General features: G+C 42.4%; 1 protein-coding gene across 2 annotated transcripts in view; it reads right to left on the reverse strand.

Annotated features, from left to right (window-relative positions):
* The window catches only part of FER (tyrosine-protein kinase Fer), a 135892-nt gene extending 122965 nt beyond the window's left edge, over nucleotides 1-12927 (reverse strand). For both annotated transcript variants that reach the window (XM_071657401.1, XM_071657400.1), the window contains exon 1: nucleotides 12572-12927. The gene's annotated coding sequence lies outside the window, so the exon portion shown is untranslated. The remainder of the gene's footprint in view (nucleotides 1-12571) is intronic.
* Between the last annotated feature and the right edge of the window lie 3811 nt (nucleotides 12928-16738).

A 16738-nucleotide genomic window follows, 5' to 3' on the forward strand; every position in this document is an offset into this window, starting at 1 on the left:
CGCCGGAGCGTTGCTTTTCCTGTGAGGGGAAAAAAAAATTGAGACGATCGCTCTTTTACAGTAGGAAGAACAACGCCGGTAGGAAGCGCGTCCTGGGAGAAGAATTCATGAAAAAAGATGGCGCTTTTACTCCTAAATTTCCTTTTCAACCTAATCTTCATTTTGTTCCCCGCAGGGCGTGGAGGACGCTGCGCGAGGACAAGTGAAGGGGAGCACCACCACCAGGTCTCGCGACGAGGACATGGACCCGGTTTCGCAAAGGTTAGATAACTCTGTTGTGCCGTACGATAATTTTGTACGATGATATTGTACGATAATTTTGTACGATGATATTGTACGATAATTTTGTACGATGATATTGTACGATAATTTTGTACGATGATATTGTACGATAATTTTGTACGATGATATCGCACGATAATTTTGTACGATGATATTGTACGATAATTTTGTACGATGATATCGCACGATAATTTTGTACGATGATATTGTACGATAATTTTGTACGATGATATCGTACGATAATTTTGTGCGATAATATTGTACGATAATTTTGTACGATGATATTGTACGATGATATTGTACGATAATTTTGTACGATGATATTGTACGATGATATTGTACGATGATATTGTACGATAATTTTGTACGATGATATTGTACGATGATATTGTACGATGACATTGTACGATAATTTTGTACGATGATGTACGATAATTATTGTACGATAATTTTTGTACGATAATATCCATTTGTTTAATCATTATGCTGTAGATAGTGACTTATATTACCTCAAGGACTGGTAAATATCAACTAATGTTCTAGTAAGGATTTTGTTTTGTTAGTTTAGTTCTAAGTATGTTAGAATGTGTTAGATATCTCACAAGCAAGTAAACAAACAGGAAACAATTGATTCTGTTCGGTAAACAAGATTGTACTTAACTAATTTTTTTTTGTAAATCGTTTTACCTGTATTTCCCAATATGTCATTTAGTCACCAAACTCTCTCTCTCTCTCTCTCTCTCTCTCTCTCTCTCTCTCTCTCTCTCTCTCTCTCTCTCTCTCTCTCTCTCTCTCTCTATTCCTATATATATATATATATATATATATATATATATATATATATATATATATATATATATATATATATTCACAGTGAAGTGAAGGTTCTGTATATATATATATATATATATATATAGATAGATAGATATATATATCCGGGGTTAGCGTAGGAGACAGACAGTGCCGTGCCACTAAAGATACATATATTAAGGGGGTCATAACCATGAGAGGGTTAAAACAACTTGTTTGACCCGGCTAACCACACCCTCGCAATGACCCCATTCTAACCCCTGAACCACTCCAGGAACCAGTCAAGTTCCCCACTGCGAATATATCAGTTACCCCAGACAGTGTCCCGCTTCCACTCCCCCACTGGAAATGAATAGTACTCATTTGTTTCTACCACTGAATATATATATATATATATATATATATATATATATATATATATATATATATATATATATATATATATATATATATGCCTCGCTAACGCGAGAAATGGCGAATAGTATGAAAGAAAAAAGAAATATATATATATATATATATATATATATATATATATATATATATATATATATATATATATATATATGAGATAAATTATTTTCTAAACTGTAAACAAATATATTTGTGTAAATATAGAATACGGGAAAAAATTTCTCTTCAAATATGGCCCGAAATAACATTGCCATGAGACAGCTATCAAATATTATGATTTTTTTAATATTCGTATCGTAGAGTTGAAGCCGCAAAGACATTTTCATATTTAATGTCAAACTTCAGCAGTCGCATACACAGCAACAACAACAACAACATACATAAAAACAAGAGCAAATATATATATATATATATATATATATATATATATATATATATATATATATATATATATATATATATATATATATATATATGATATGGCAAGCAACAGCGACCAGTGCTCGCTGTTGCCCACTTATGTTCACTGTTTTTTTTAAGGTATGATAATCAGCCTTGACAGCAGCTTCTAACTAACTAACTAACTAATTAGCTAACTAACTAACTATACCTTCTTTGTAAACACATTAATTAGTCTTACGAACCAGTTTAATGAGGCTTAATGCTCACTGAGGGGAAAGAAAACGCGATAGCGCACATTAATGATTCCAATCCGAAAATTAGTTATATAATGATAATGATAATGATTATGATGATAATAATGATAACTATCATTTAATATAAACGCCCCAGTCGGAAGTATTTCCCCCCCTCCCCAAAACCACAGTCGGAAGCATCTTCTTCCCAAACAACCCCCCCAAACAACCCCCACCTCCCCAAAAGAAAAATACTTTTCTCCACCGAGTGTTAGATAAGACCCCCCCCCCTCCTCCCCCTCCCCTACCCCCCTCCCCCTGACACCGGTGAACACCCCCTCCCCACCTCCTCCCCCTCCCCTCCCCCTCCCCCCCTCCCCATCCTCCCCCTCACTCACTCTGGCCGGCATCAGTCAGTCAGCCGGTAGTGTTGGCAGACGGTCAACAAAGGTGTCACAGCTCCCCCTCCCCCCCCCCTCCCCCCCCTGCTCTCCTCCTTTCTAACACTCGTGGTGGAAGCCGAGGGGCAGGTTAAGGGGGAGGGGGAGTTTTTGTAACCCCCCCCCCCGAATAGAATAAATGACTTTGGTCTTAACCAACTACCCCCTCCCCCCAGAACCCCATAACCTCCCCCTCAGTGACAGTTAGTGGACGAGAACCACCTACCAAGATGGGGGTCCCCTCCCCCCCTTATGTAAGTATAAGTGTGAGTACGGTAGTGGAATGTTAGTATAATATTGGCTACCGTAATAGTAGTAGTAGTAGTGGTAGTAGTAATAGTAGTAGTAATAGTTTTAGTAATAGTGGTAGTAGTAGTAGTTGTAGTAATAGTTATAGTAGTAGTAGTAGTAGTAGTAGTAGCGTGAGTAGGCCTACTTATAGTAGTATAACAACAGTAGAACGAAACATGTGGAACAGTAGAACGAAACATGTGAAATAGACCTAATTAGACGCAGTATACGGTGTCTTTCCATCGTGTCGTCGTCATTTCTCTAATTGGTTAGGTCACCCTCCTAGCTAATTGGGTCGTCATTAAAATCGCTAACTAGATCCCATTAAACACCACATCAACGACTTTTGAAATATCTGGAGACATTTATATACATTATTTATATACATTATCGTCAGCAACCTGTAAATCCCTTTCCATGATAAATGAGTTATCGTATATTTATAGTTAAGTGTATTAACCACGAGAAATGATTAATTGATTCGTGGATAATTAATTTATGACTTGTCATACTTACGAAGTAATTTTTTTTTCTTAAATTAATGTGATAAATATATAAAATTGCCTATTTGTATTTCTTAAGGGGATATAAATTGTGAAGTTGTATCGAAATAGCTTCGAAAAAACTTGATGAATAGTAAGTACAGCTCGTCGGTACGACCCTTGAACACGACGGTACGACCCTTGAACACGATAGTACGACCCTTGAACACGACAGTACGACCCTTGAACGCGACTGCACGACCCTTTAGCACTGGTACGACCCTTGAACATGATGGTACGACCCTTGAACACGACAGTACAACCCTTGAACGCGACTGCACGACCCTTGAACACGACTGTACGACCCTTTAGCACTGGTACGACCCTTGAACACGACGTTATGACCCTTAAACACGACGGTGCGATTCTTGAACACGACGGTACGATCCTTGAACACGACAGCACGATCCTTGAACACGACTGTACGACCCTTAAGCACATGGCACGACCCTTAAACACGTCGGTACGACCCTTGAGTATAATGGACCTGCCTTTAGTTCTCATCATACCCAAGGTCGCACTGTCGTACTTCAAAGTGGGGTCGTCAGGTCGTCACGTTGTGCTGAAACAATTAATAGTAAAATAATAATACTTTATTCCATATCTCCCGACAGCTGAGGGTTATAGCAAACTTCTCTTTAGTGTGTACCTCACGTTTTATCCTCTCCAGTTTGTAGCTCAAAGCACCAAACTTCTATCTAGTGTGTAGCTCGTGGGCTAGACGACAGTTCTGTCCAATATGTAGCTCAAAGCGCCAAACTTCTATCTAGTCTGTAGCTCGGGGCTGGACGACAGTTACCCCGTAGTATGTAGCTCAATTTTTTTTCTATGAAAGTTCTCTACAGTTTGCAGCTCATGTTTACGCTAATGATGCTCCTAGCATTTTTTGAAACCCAAAAGTTCTCACGTCTCTTTCCTCCAAGTTCTCGCGTCATCAAAGTTCAACTTCCACTTTAAAAGCCCGCTTCCTCCATGCCAAAGTTCTCTCTAGTTTGTAGCTCCTCGGTGCCACGGTTCTCTGTGGCCCCAGCGCGCGTGCAGAATTGGTCGTCTGTAGCTCGCCACGTGGACATTCCGACCAACCACTGTATATAGCTCGTGTATATATATATATATATATATATATATATATATATATATATATATATATATATATAGATATAGATATGATACTATTTAGTTTATAGCTCGCCACTGAAGATGCGGCCTCAGTTTCCAGCTCTCGCCAGACAGGAGATTCTCAAGTCCATCATTCCCAGTTGTTTTTGGCAGCCATTTTCCTGGTGTGTTGTGGAGGTGGGGGACGTGAGCAGCGGCGGCCCGGCCAGGCTCGGGGGCGTCTGGGGGTAGTCTTGGCGGAGGAGGCGTGGACATGTTACCCGCTCCTCCTCTCCCTCCTCTCCCCCTCCCTTTCCCCTCCCTTCCTCTCCCCCTTCCTTTCCTTTTCCCCTCCCCTCAACACATACTCCTCCTTCCCCCTACCTCCTCAACCCCTCCCTCCTTACCCCACGACACTTACCATGCAACACACACACACACACACACACACACACACACACACACTAACACACACCTCCTCCCCCTCCCCCTTCCCCCCCTTCTTGACGCAAGTGGTGGGGGGGAGGGGGTTGCATGGATGCAGCGAGACGGATTGCGTATTTTGTTTGTTTGTTTGTTTGTGACGTTGAGTAGTCCATGCAAATAAACCCCCCCCCCCACCCCGCCCACCCTCAGTACGACGATACGACCCCCGTGGAGTACGACGGTACGACCCCCGTGGAGTACGACGGTACGACCCCCGTGGAGTACGACGGTACGACCCCCGTGGAGTACGACGGTACGACCCCTTAAGAACGACCCTTCCGGTATGATGATCTCCCCCCCCCCCCCCCGCCTTGTGTGTTTGACCCACCCCTCAAGAGTCAGGTCAAAGGTCAGGTAGTGCTCAGGTGTAGGGGGGGTAGGGTAGTAACCCTCCCCCCCCCTCCCCCTGCCTCCCGTTCGTCCTAAATGACCTAATTTCTCCTCGTATGACGTCATGACCCAATGACCCTCCACGGGAGGGAAGGAGGTCACGACCTATTTTGCCGACAGACGAGAGCGGTGAAGACATCACGAAGGAAGGGAAGCGTTCAAAAGTAATTTCCATTGATTTAAATCGTACTTGATCGCCGTCTCCCGCGTCAGCGAGGTAGCGCTTGGAAACAGACGAAGAAGAACGGGGCCCCCCACCACTCATATACACACACACACATATGTATATATATATGTACATTCAACATTTGCATGTGAAGAAAAAGAAACGAATTAATTTCACATACGAAGTGTATATTATGTAACTTGGTTTGTTTGGAGGCTTCGCTGTCTTTGTTAGATTGTTTGTAAGTTCTTACAGCTTTGTTAGGAGGCTTCGATGTCTTTGTTAGATTGTTTGTAAGTTCTTACAGCTTTGTTAGGAGGCTTCGATGTCTTTGTTAGATTGTTTGTAAGTTCTTACAGCTTTGTTAGGAGGCTTCGATGTCTTTGTTAGATTGTTTGTAAGTTCTTACAGCTTTGTTAGGAGGCTTCGATGTCTTTGTTAGATTGTTTGTAAGTTCTTACAGCTTTGTTAGGAGGCTTCGATGTCTTTGTTAGATTGTTTGTAAGTTCTTACAGCTTTGTTAGGAGGCTTCGATGTCTTTGTTAGATTGTTTGTAAGTTCTTACAGCTTTGTTAGGAGGCTTCGATGTCTTTGTTAGATTGTTTGTAAGTTCTTACAGCTTTGTTAGGAGGCTTCGATGTCTTTGTTAGATTGTTTGTAAGTTCTTACAGCTTTGTTAGGAGGCTTCGATGTCTTTGTTAGATTGTTTGTAAGTTCTTACAGCTTTGTTAGGAGGCTTCGATGTCTTTGTTAGATTGTTTGTAAGTTCTTACAGCTTTGTTAGGAGGCTTCGATGTCTTTGTTAGATTGTTTGTAAGTTCTTACAGCTTTGTTAGGAGGCTTCGATGTCTTTGTTAGATTGTTTGTAAGTTCTTACAGCTTTGTTAGGAGGCTTCGATGTCTTTGTTAGATTGTTTGTAAGTTCTTACAGCTTTGTTAGGAGGCTTCGATGTCTTTGTTAGATTGTTTGTAAGTTCTTACAGCTTTGTTAGGAGGCTTCGATGTCTTTGTTAGATTGTTTGTAAGTTCTTACAGCTTTGTTAGGAGGCTTCGATGTCTTTGTTAGATTGTTTGTAAGTTCTTACAGCTTTGTTAGGAGGCTTCGATGTCTTTGTTAGATTGTTTGTAAGTTCTTACAGCTTTGTTAGAGATGATAGAAAGTCCATTTAACGTCTCTATACTTTTGTTAGATTTATATAGACACACCTGGAGCTTTGTTAGAACTACAGGGACATCCCTGCAGCTTTGTTAGAGGTACATAGACACCCCCATAACTTCGCCAGAGACACAGGAACTTCCCCCATAACTTCGTCAGAGACACAGGAACTTCCCCCATAACTTCGTCAGAGAGACACACAGGAACTTCCCCCATGACTTCGTCAGAGAGACACTGGAACTTCTCCCATAACTTCATCCGAGACACACAGGAACTTCCCCCATAACTTCGTCAGAGAGACACTGGAACTTCTCCCATATCTTCATCCGAGAGACACAGGAACTTCCCCCGTCACTTCGTCAGAGAGACAGGAACTTCCCCCATAACTTCATCCGAGACACACAAGAACTTCCCCCATAACTTCGTCAAGGAGACACAGGAACACCCACCCACCTACCCAGTCACCCACCCCATCCCCTCTAACTCAACCCTGAACCTCCGGGTTAGCAGACGTCGGCATTAATGGCATTACAGAATCACCAGATTGTGATCCGGATGTAGGCTGACACGAGGGAGAGTGTTGCTGACCTTGTCCCCTGACCGCCAGGGCTTGACCTTACAACGGGAATTCAGATGTCGAACATGAAGCACATGCATCGGGAGACGAACAGCTAGGGCGAGCCAGTCTAGTATTGTTTCCTGGACTTATACCTTCCCTTACGGTGTACTACACTCACAGCTGTACTTTGTATACCTTCCCTGACGGTGTACACCCACAGCTGTACTTTGTATACCTTCCCTGACGGTGTACTACACTCACACCTGTACTTTCTATACCCTCCCTGATGGTGTACACTCACACCTGTACTTTGGACAACACACACACACACAAAGCAGGACTGGGAGTGTAGTCAACTCAGCTCAAGTTTATCCCTACTGTTGTCTTTGCTGTCACAAAAACTGGAAGGTGTGCATGACATTCGGGATTGGATGCATGACATATGAATAGTCATTTGACCCGATGACTTTTCCTGAGAGCATTTTTTCCTTCAGCATTATTAATCCTGCAAGGTATTTTTTTTCCTTCGGATTACATTTAGATTTTTTTCCTTCAGGATTATTAAACCTGCAAGGTATTTTTTTTTCTTCTCCGGATTACATTTCGATTCTTTCCTTCAGCATTATTAATCCTGCAAGGTATTTTTTCTTCTTCTCCGGATTACCTTTAGATTTTTTCCTTCAGCATTATTAATCCTGCAAGGTTTTTTTTTCTTCGGATTACATTTCGATTTTTTTTCCTTCAGCATTATTAATCCTGCAAGGTATTTTTTTTTTTTTCTTCTCCGGGTGACATTTTTTTTTGTCTTTCTAAGGGCTAAGGCCAGACCACCTCGCTTGGACCTTGGCTCTGTGTAGTGTGTGTGTGTCTGTGTCTGTGTGTCTGTGTCTGTCCCCCTTGGAACATAACGGTACAACCCTTGGCGGTCAGGTCAGAGGTCACGCAGCCATCTCGTTCCGTCACCCGTAAAGGGGGTTAAAGCAATTGAGTTACGAAATAGAATTAATCTTATTCCAAGAATATATATATATATTTTTTACGACTATCATTTTAGTGTTCCCATGTGTGACGGGTATGATTTCATTCGATAATTCATTAGAATTTCACTCTAGACGAATCAAGAGTTCGTATGGTATGAAGGAAAAGCTAAATTCATACGAATAGGACGTTAAATTAACCTGTGTTAATCCTACAACATAATACCAAAAGAAGATGTTCTCATATGATTATACGTAATAGATAAAATTGAATGATTAAATACCCCAGTGACATTAACCAAGAAACAATTATTTCGTAGTGTCTAATTAACAAGTAAAATATATAGTTAACGTTAAACAACCCAGCACCCTTAAACAGAAAGAAAAAAAAAATTTCCCCAGGCCATTGTAGGCGAATTTGATGTTAATTCCCAGAAAACCAGCGGATGGTCGAGAGACACTTGGGTGTACAAAGACACACACTTGATCCCTCCATCTCAGCATGACGTATTAGAAGACCTTTTCCCTCCTCTCCCACTCCTCTCCTTCAGTAGTAGACGCATTAAGAACGATATTTGACGAACGTTTTTTTATTTTTCTTCTTCTTCTTCTTCCCCTGCCCCTCTGTCAGACCTGGGGGAGGAGAGGGAGAGTGTGGGAGGGGTGTTGTGGTCGTCCGCTGTATGTAAGCTTGGGCAGACGCCAACAAACAATATACCTCGCCCACGCGGTAACCAGGAATTTTAACTGGTGGTCTCCCTCCCTCCTTCCCATTCCCTTCCTCCTTCCCTCCCTCCCTCCCTCCCTCCCTCCCTCTTTCCCTCCCTTCTAACTGGTGGTCTCCCTCCCTCCTTCCCTTCCTTCCCTCCCTCCTTCCCTCCCTCCCTCCCTCCCTTCTAACTGGTGGTCTTCCTCCCTCCTTCCCTTCCTTCCCTCCCTCCTTCCCTCCCATCCTTCCCTCTCTCCCTACCTCCCCTTCCTCCCTCCATCCCTCCTTCCCTCCCTTCCTTCCCTCCTTCCCTCCCTCCCTTCCTTCCCTCTCTCCCTCTCTCCCTCCCTCCTTCCCTCCCTCTCTCCCTCTCTCCCTCCCTCCTTCCCTCCCTCCCTCCCTTCCTCCCTTCCCAAACTCTTTATTTTCCTAAACTGATGGTGTCTACTTTGGGGGCTCCTTCACACACCACCCTCCTCCTCCCTTCTATATTAATTTTGAAATAAAACCTGGTGTTATGAAACCCACTCCATCCCCCAGGAAATGTCAGTACTGACTCTTTTTAAAAGTGAAATATACGTTATTTCAGACAGACGGAACATCCCAGGAATTTCAATAATCTCTCGCAGTTTCTTTGTAGAAAAGTTGGTGTTATAAACGGAGAAAGAAATTGAAAACACCTCGCGGTACCCAGGGGAAATTTTTAATTCATAATATCTGACTTTTTAATAATAAAAACTGGTTTTCCGGACTGACGTACACAACCACCCACGCGATACACAGGAATGGTATTATTAACCAATCTGTTTTGACTTCCTCCTCGTGGAATATTAGCTGATCTGTTTTGACTTCATCCTAGTGGAATATTTACTAATCTGTTTTGACTTCATCCTAGTGGAAAAGTAGCTGATCTGTTTTGACTTCATCATGGTAGAATATTAGCTGATCTGTTTTGACTTCATCCTGGTAGAATGTTTACTGATCTGTTTTGACTTCATCCTAGTGGAATATTTACTGATCTGTTTTGACTTCATCCTAGTGGAAAAGGAGCTGATCTGTTTTGACTTTATCCTAGTGGAATACTTACTGATCTATTTTGACTTCATCCTGGTAGAATATTAACTAATGTTATGACGTCATCCTAGTAACATACGTATATTACCTCACTCGGTTAACGTGAATTGAAACTGGTATATTAGTAGTGGCTTTCTGTGTGACAAATAAGATTGTGGAGTACAAAGCTTCCTTCAGGTATACGTATATCAGCAGGACTCTATAAGAGCTATAAGGGCGAAGGATTTTACGATGGCGAAACATATATATATTTTTAACCTCTTGGGGGGGAAAGACGATGCTAACCCCCTTCGGGCGACTGGGTACGACCAGACGAGGCCATTATGCCTAAGGGTCGTCGTGCCGTCGTGCTCAAGGGTCGTGCCGTCGTGCTCAAGGGTCGTGACTTCGTGCTTAAGGGTCGTGCCGTCGTGCTCTAGAGTCGTAGCATCGTCCTCAAGGGTAGTCCCATCGTGCTCTAGAGTCGTCCCATCGTGCTCAAGGGTCGTCCCATCGTGCACAAGGGTCGTACCGTCGTGCACAAGGGTCGTACCGTCGTGCTCAAGGGTCGTACCGTCGTGCTCTAGGGTCGTCCCATCGTGCTCAAGGGTCGTACCGTCGTGCTCTAGGGTCGTCCCATCGTGCTTAAGGGTCGTCCCATCGTGCTCAAGGGTCGTCCCATCGTGCTCAAAGGTCGTACCGTCGTGCTCAAGGGTCGTACCGTCATGATCAGTACACAACACCACCAAAACTGACACATTCAAACCTTCTTTTCCCTAACTCGTTCTTTCAGCCTTCCATTGTCTGGATTGTATGATATTCGTACTTACCAAATAATCAGGTACAGAGGGACTGTGTCTCCAGCTTGAGAAAAAGTATCATTGGGCTACAGAAATGTGTGCCACAGATGATTATGTTAAAGAGCGTGTGATGGAAAAGTGTCATTGGGCTACAGAAATGTGTGCAACAGATGATGTTGGGAGCGTGCGATGGAAAGCATGATGTGGAACCGGATGTTTTGGCGGGGGAGGCCATTGCTTGTGGATTGGGGGGGGGGGGGGGGAACAGGTGCGGCTAGGCTTAGCTAGGCTATGTACGCTAGGTTGGGCTAGGCTAGTGTGTGTGTGTGTGTGTGTGTGTGTAGATTGCTAGGCTACGTTAGGTTAGGTTAGGCTAGTGTGTGTGTATGTGTGTGTATGTGTTTGTGTGTGTGTGTGTGTGTGCGTGTGTGTGTGTGTGTAGATTGAGTTCGGCACATACACGGATGATGTGAGATAGATATAGGTATGGATAGAAGATAAGAAGCTTGCTGTGTTGTGATACAGCTTACGGTATGAATGAATCACATGAATTGATCTAGATTTGGCCCATGGATGCGTCTAAGCCAATTTGCATCAGAATAATTTCTTCTTTTTTTCCCTTGATTTATCACATATTTTAACAAACTCGTTAGCCCTTTTTTTGGACGGTAGGTGACTTGAAAACGAGCATTTCATGATTTTATGAACGAAAATACACAAAGTGCTTAATACAACGAATTCAACAGTTACGTAATGTAAGTGACGTATTAACAAAATCACATATACATCGTATTTTCTAACATCAGAAACACATCTACTCCGTCAGAAGTATATAAACACCTACACAACAGTTGTTGTGTACGGCACACCACCCATTTTCAAGCGAATTTGTTCCATATGAAATGAAATTCACTTAATGCTGTTTTCAAAATGCCTTTCGCACGGCAATTCCTGTCGACATACACGTCCTCATTAATCACATGCTCAAAATCACCCAAGGTCCTCTCACAAAGTCCAGGTTATTGTTACATTACAATCACATGCTCAAAATCACCCAAGTTCCTCTCACAAAATCCAGGTTATTGGTGCATTATTCAAAGCAGTGCTCACATTATTATATACTCAAACACTCACACACACTCAGCACTCCCCCATAAAAGCACAGACGTGTTTCTCTTTATCCCTACGAGGGTCGAAAATTTCTCTCTCCCCCCCCGTAGATCTGAGCATTATTGCACACACACACACACACACACACACACTCACAAGTCATGGTGATGAGTCACTCATACATGATATGATCTTTCGCGAAGCATCGCTTCATATATATATTTCATCATTTAAGATTACTGCAAGCAAGCAGGTACCCCAAGCCACCCTACTCTGCCTCAAAGTATGCTGAAGTCTGTGTGTGTGTGTGTGGGTGTGTGTGTGTGTGTGTGTGTCAAGGCGTCTCATCACCCGTGGAATCCATGAATAAAACATGACATGCTCAATAAACATCAGCTCCAGCTCCCAAGTTCCACAGCTCCAGCTCCCAAGTTCCACATAATAATCTCCTCTCGTCTCCCTCCCTCACCAAAACATAACCTTGGCTGTTTGCACGAGCCTACCTACCTACCTACACACACACACACCTCCGGCATCATCCCAAAGCCTCTTAGAAAAAAAAAGAAAAAAAAAGACGCATCAACTCCCTTCTTCCCTCCTGGCCGTTCCTGTAATTTCCAATCTGGTTTATACTGACGCAGGCGCCCTCTACTTACCTATGCAATGGCGATCTCCTCGGCTATTATGGCTCAGTCCTTCCGCGGTAAAGTCAGTAAAATCCCCAGGAGCGAGACGAGGCTATACTTTCACTAACACCGACATGTTTGCAACTGAGGGTAGAGGGCAGCAGCTGCCAGGGTGAGGTGGTGAGGAGGAGGAGGAGATGGATCAGGAGGTCCGACTAGGTATTCCGCTCCGGAACCCTCCTCCTCCTCCTCCTCCTCACCCCCCGACCTCCTCCTCCTCCTCCCGGAACAGGTGAAGTCTTAAACGCATGTCGTATTCTGCCGCTGTCGCTCCCTCCTCCCCCATGGAGGAAACCCTGAGGTCCAGGTTCCCATGTGTGGTTCGTGGGTACGTGTGTGTGTGTGGTGGGGGGGAGAAAGATGGGTCGGAAGTGTGTTTCCGAATGCATTAGATGACGGTATGGGATCTGGGCAGGTAGCTAAATATAATGTGCCCCAGGGGAGTGCCCAGATCCCGTTTTCTCAAGAGGGCTGTCATAGAAAATGGTGCGGTGGGTGAGGGGTACTCGTCTATTTCACAGTGGCTGTGGACGATTTATGATTTCAATCACACTCAGTTTATATGTGGTGGATCATTAACACACACACACACACACACACATATGTATATATATATATATTGACTCATTCTTAGATTATTTATGTACTTAATCAGGCTATGGCACCTGGATATATATAAATCGAACCTGCCTTTACATCACTTTCAACACGAAAGATGTAGTGTATCTGATCCAAACTTTTTAAAAGAAAGTCACTTTACGTAGAAATGAACACAGTTGTATAAAAAAAAAAGTATTTACGAATGATAAGAATATGAATTCATTAATATTACTTTGTTTCAGGCTGCAAATGATGTAGTTAAATACTGAAGCTTATATGTAGTTAATTCACTATGCAGTAGTATCAGTCAGTGACATACAGAACCTGATAATAGTGATGTGCCGCGAATAACGAATGTAAACAAATGTACAAAAATGATCATTGTTGTTTTGAATGTCTGCCCGTGGCTCTGTAAACAAACAGTTCGGGATGAGACTATCTATTTGTTATCCTGACAACAACGATAGATATAGTTATGGACACTGTCGTGTTTTCATGGTGAAAATATTAACCTTTCTGTTAATGAGGAAAGTGAAAGAAGTAGATTTAGATAGATTTAGATACCGTAGCGAAATAAAATGTATCATAAGAATAAAGAGGAACGTAAAATATTTTGAGGTAATAGATAAATGTCCAATGATTATCTTCTCTTCACTAAATTCAGCAGAGAAACACTTGCTTCTTCTAAAAAGACGTCAGGCTGGATATTGCGAACCATGGAGACAAGTGAAGAGACACAAATCATTTCGCTTTTGAAGGAACTAATTAATTGTCTCGAACAGAAAGCGGTTTCGCTAATTGTATCTATCGCGCTGGCTTAATTTGCAAAGTTAGAATATAAACAAGTGAAGGGACCGGGGTTGTGGATAAGGAGTTGTGGTTTCGATGCATTACACACAACACATCGATAATGGATGGGGGCAAATGCGACCTTTCTTCGTCTGTTACTAGCGCTGCCTCGCTGACATAGGAAACGGCGAACAAGTATATTGTGGAGGGAAGTTGTGATAACCATATCGCTTTGATTATGATCATAGTACTTAAAGATAATCCTGGTTCTTTTCTCAAGAAAGGTTTGGTCGACCCAAGACATTTTACTTAGGTGGTGTCGACAGCGGATGATGACGTCGGCGGAAGTGGATGACTTATGGCGGAGAGAGAGAGAGAGAGAGAGAGAGAGAGAGAGAGAGAGAGAGAGAGAGAGAGAGAGAGAGAGAGAGAGAGAGAGCCAGCCAGCCAAGCTCAGCCCGGGTTGACGTCACGTCACAGAAAACGTAGATCCCACTTGCGTCTGCCGGCCTGTCGACCAGTGCTGGACCCACGTGACAATTTTTTTTTTTTCTTTTTTAATTAACCAACTTGATCTTCATTAAAGAAATCGTGTCCAGTCAGCCTTGGGTTGGGAGTTTCAACATCTCCTGCGGGTTATAAACACAACTTTGCACGGGTCTTCTGCTAACTTCACTTTACTAACTTGTTCAAGTTGCTTTGTTAAGTAGGACGATGAATAACTTTATTAGAGATAACTTGGGTGACTTTACTAATTAGACTCATTTACTTGAATTGTTGGTTATGTGATCTTGAGTGTAGTTATAAGATGGATAAGTAAAGTGAGAGAGAGAGAGAGAGAGAGAGAGAGAGAGAGAGAGAGAGAGAGAGAGAGAGAGAGAGAGAGAGAGAGAATATACAATGTAACTTGCCTCATTAACTTTATTAGATCAATTCATTCTGCATTAATGTTCAAGGGTATAAGGATTTGAAAAATGTAAGGAAATACGTCTTTGTTAGAATCGACCACGAATGCGTAGCCTCTTTTTAACTGTCTGTACATATGATGATAATAATAATGATAATGATAATATAATGATAGTGATTAGAGTTTTAATGAGATTTTTAAAGGCCCAGAGGCGAAGATATCTGAAGGACACACAGTATAGATAGGAGAGTAAGTTATAGTGTGTGTGATTAAGGTTACAATATAGTGTGTGATTAATGTTTTGAGTTGTAGTGTGTGTGTGTGTGTGTGTGTGTGTGTGTGTGTGATTAATGTTTATGATTACTGTTTGTGTGTGACGGAGAGAGAGAGAGAGAGAGAGAGAGAGAGAGAGAGAGAGAGAGAGAGAGAGAGAGAGAGAGAGAGAGAGAGAGAGAGAGAGAGAGAGAGATCTACACTCGTGTTGCCCCATTTCTTAACCTTGTATATCCTGTATGTATTATCCACTGTATGTCCACACACACACACACACACACACACACCTTAGCCTTAGCCAAAGCCATGTTTATTTGTTATTTGTGGGTGATTGTTTAGCCCATATTCCACTAAGATGTGGTGTACTGAGCATGTGAATTAGACCATATTAAGCACTTTGTACATGTACATACCCGGCACATCATCAGACTTTAGCCATGTCAGTAAAAGCAGCAAACATGTGCATTGTTGTTTACATCATGCAGTAAACATGACCACTGTTGCCAACTTATGAAGATTACCACTGTTGCCAGTCGCGTATGTTGCTTGATTTAAAAGGCACGTAAAGTTGTCACAAATTTATCTTGATATAAGTTAGGCATTCTTCACTATGTGTTTTTTTTTTTAAATCAAAAACTTTTAGTTCTTATTAAAGATATAAACATTTTATATACAGTGGATGTATATAGAAATATATGCAGCGTAATTATAAACTGTTGAAGAGTTAGGCCAAACCTAAATTTATATATAAACTCATAAAGACTTATTTGATCAAAATTGTGACGTAGAAGCGGTAATGTAACTGATAGTAGCAAAATATTACTATAGTTGAAAAGTAGGCGAGTTTCTTTGTTTTTTTTATCTCCACAAACCAAACTGTTATAGATGTCAGTTGTGTAGCATAGGTTAAGAAAACGAACCTGTTGAGTGGCGCCCAGGGCACCTGCCGTACATCCCATACCCTAGATACGCCACTGGTGCTTATATATATATATATATATATATATATATATATATATATATATATATATATATATATATATATATATATTATATATGATGTGATGTGTTTACGAGTTACTGAATAGAAGATTAGCAATTGAATAACGTAACTCTCCGTTTTCTTTCGCACGCTCACCTCCTCCATTCTCTCTCCACATCTTCCTCCCCTCCCTGTTTTTTTTTCTTGTTTTTTTCGCTCATCTCCCACCGATTTTTAGCTCCCCACTTCTTACATACCTTGTACTCGCCATCTCCTCCTCGCACCCACCCATTCTTTCCTCCCCGTCTCCCCCCCGCATACACGTCTCCTCCCCCGCACAGACACAGACGTCTCCTCCCCCATCCTTAGCCTAGCAATCCTTCCCCTCCCCACTCCTTATCACCCAGAATCTTCCCAAATCCAAGGAACGTGTGTGTGGGTTCGTGCTCCTGTGATCCCGGGGGCCAGAGCAGCGGACTTCCTCCCCAGCAACACCCCCCAGCACACACACACACACACACTTTCCTACCCAGACGACGACGACGACCCCCCTCCCTCCCCACGACGGAGGGTCGTACAGAGAACA

The sequence above is a fragment of the Panulirus ornatus genome, chromosome 64 (assembly GCF_036320965.1).
Source record: "Panulirus ornatus isolate Po-2019 chromosome 64, ASM3632096v1, whole genome shotgun sequence".
Classification (NCBI taxonomy): Eukaryota; Metazoa; Arthropoda; class Malacostraca; order Decapoda; family Palinuridae; genus Panulirus; species Panulirus ornatus.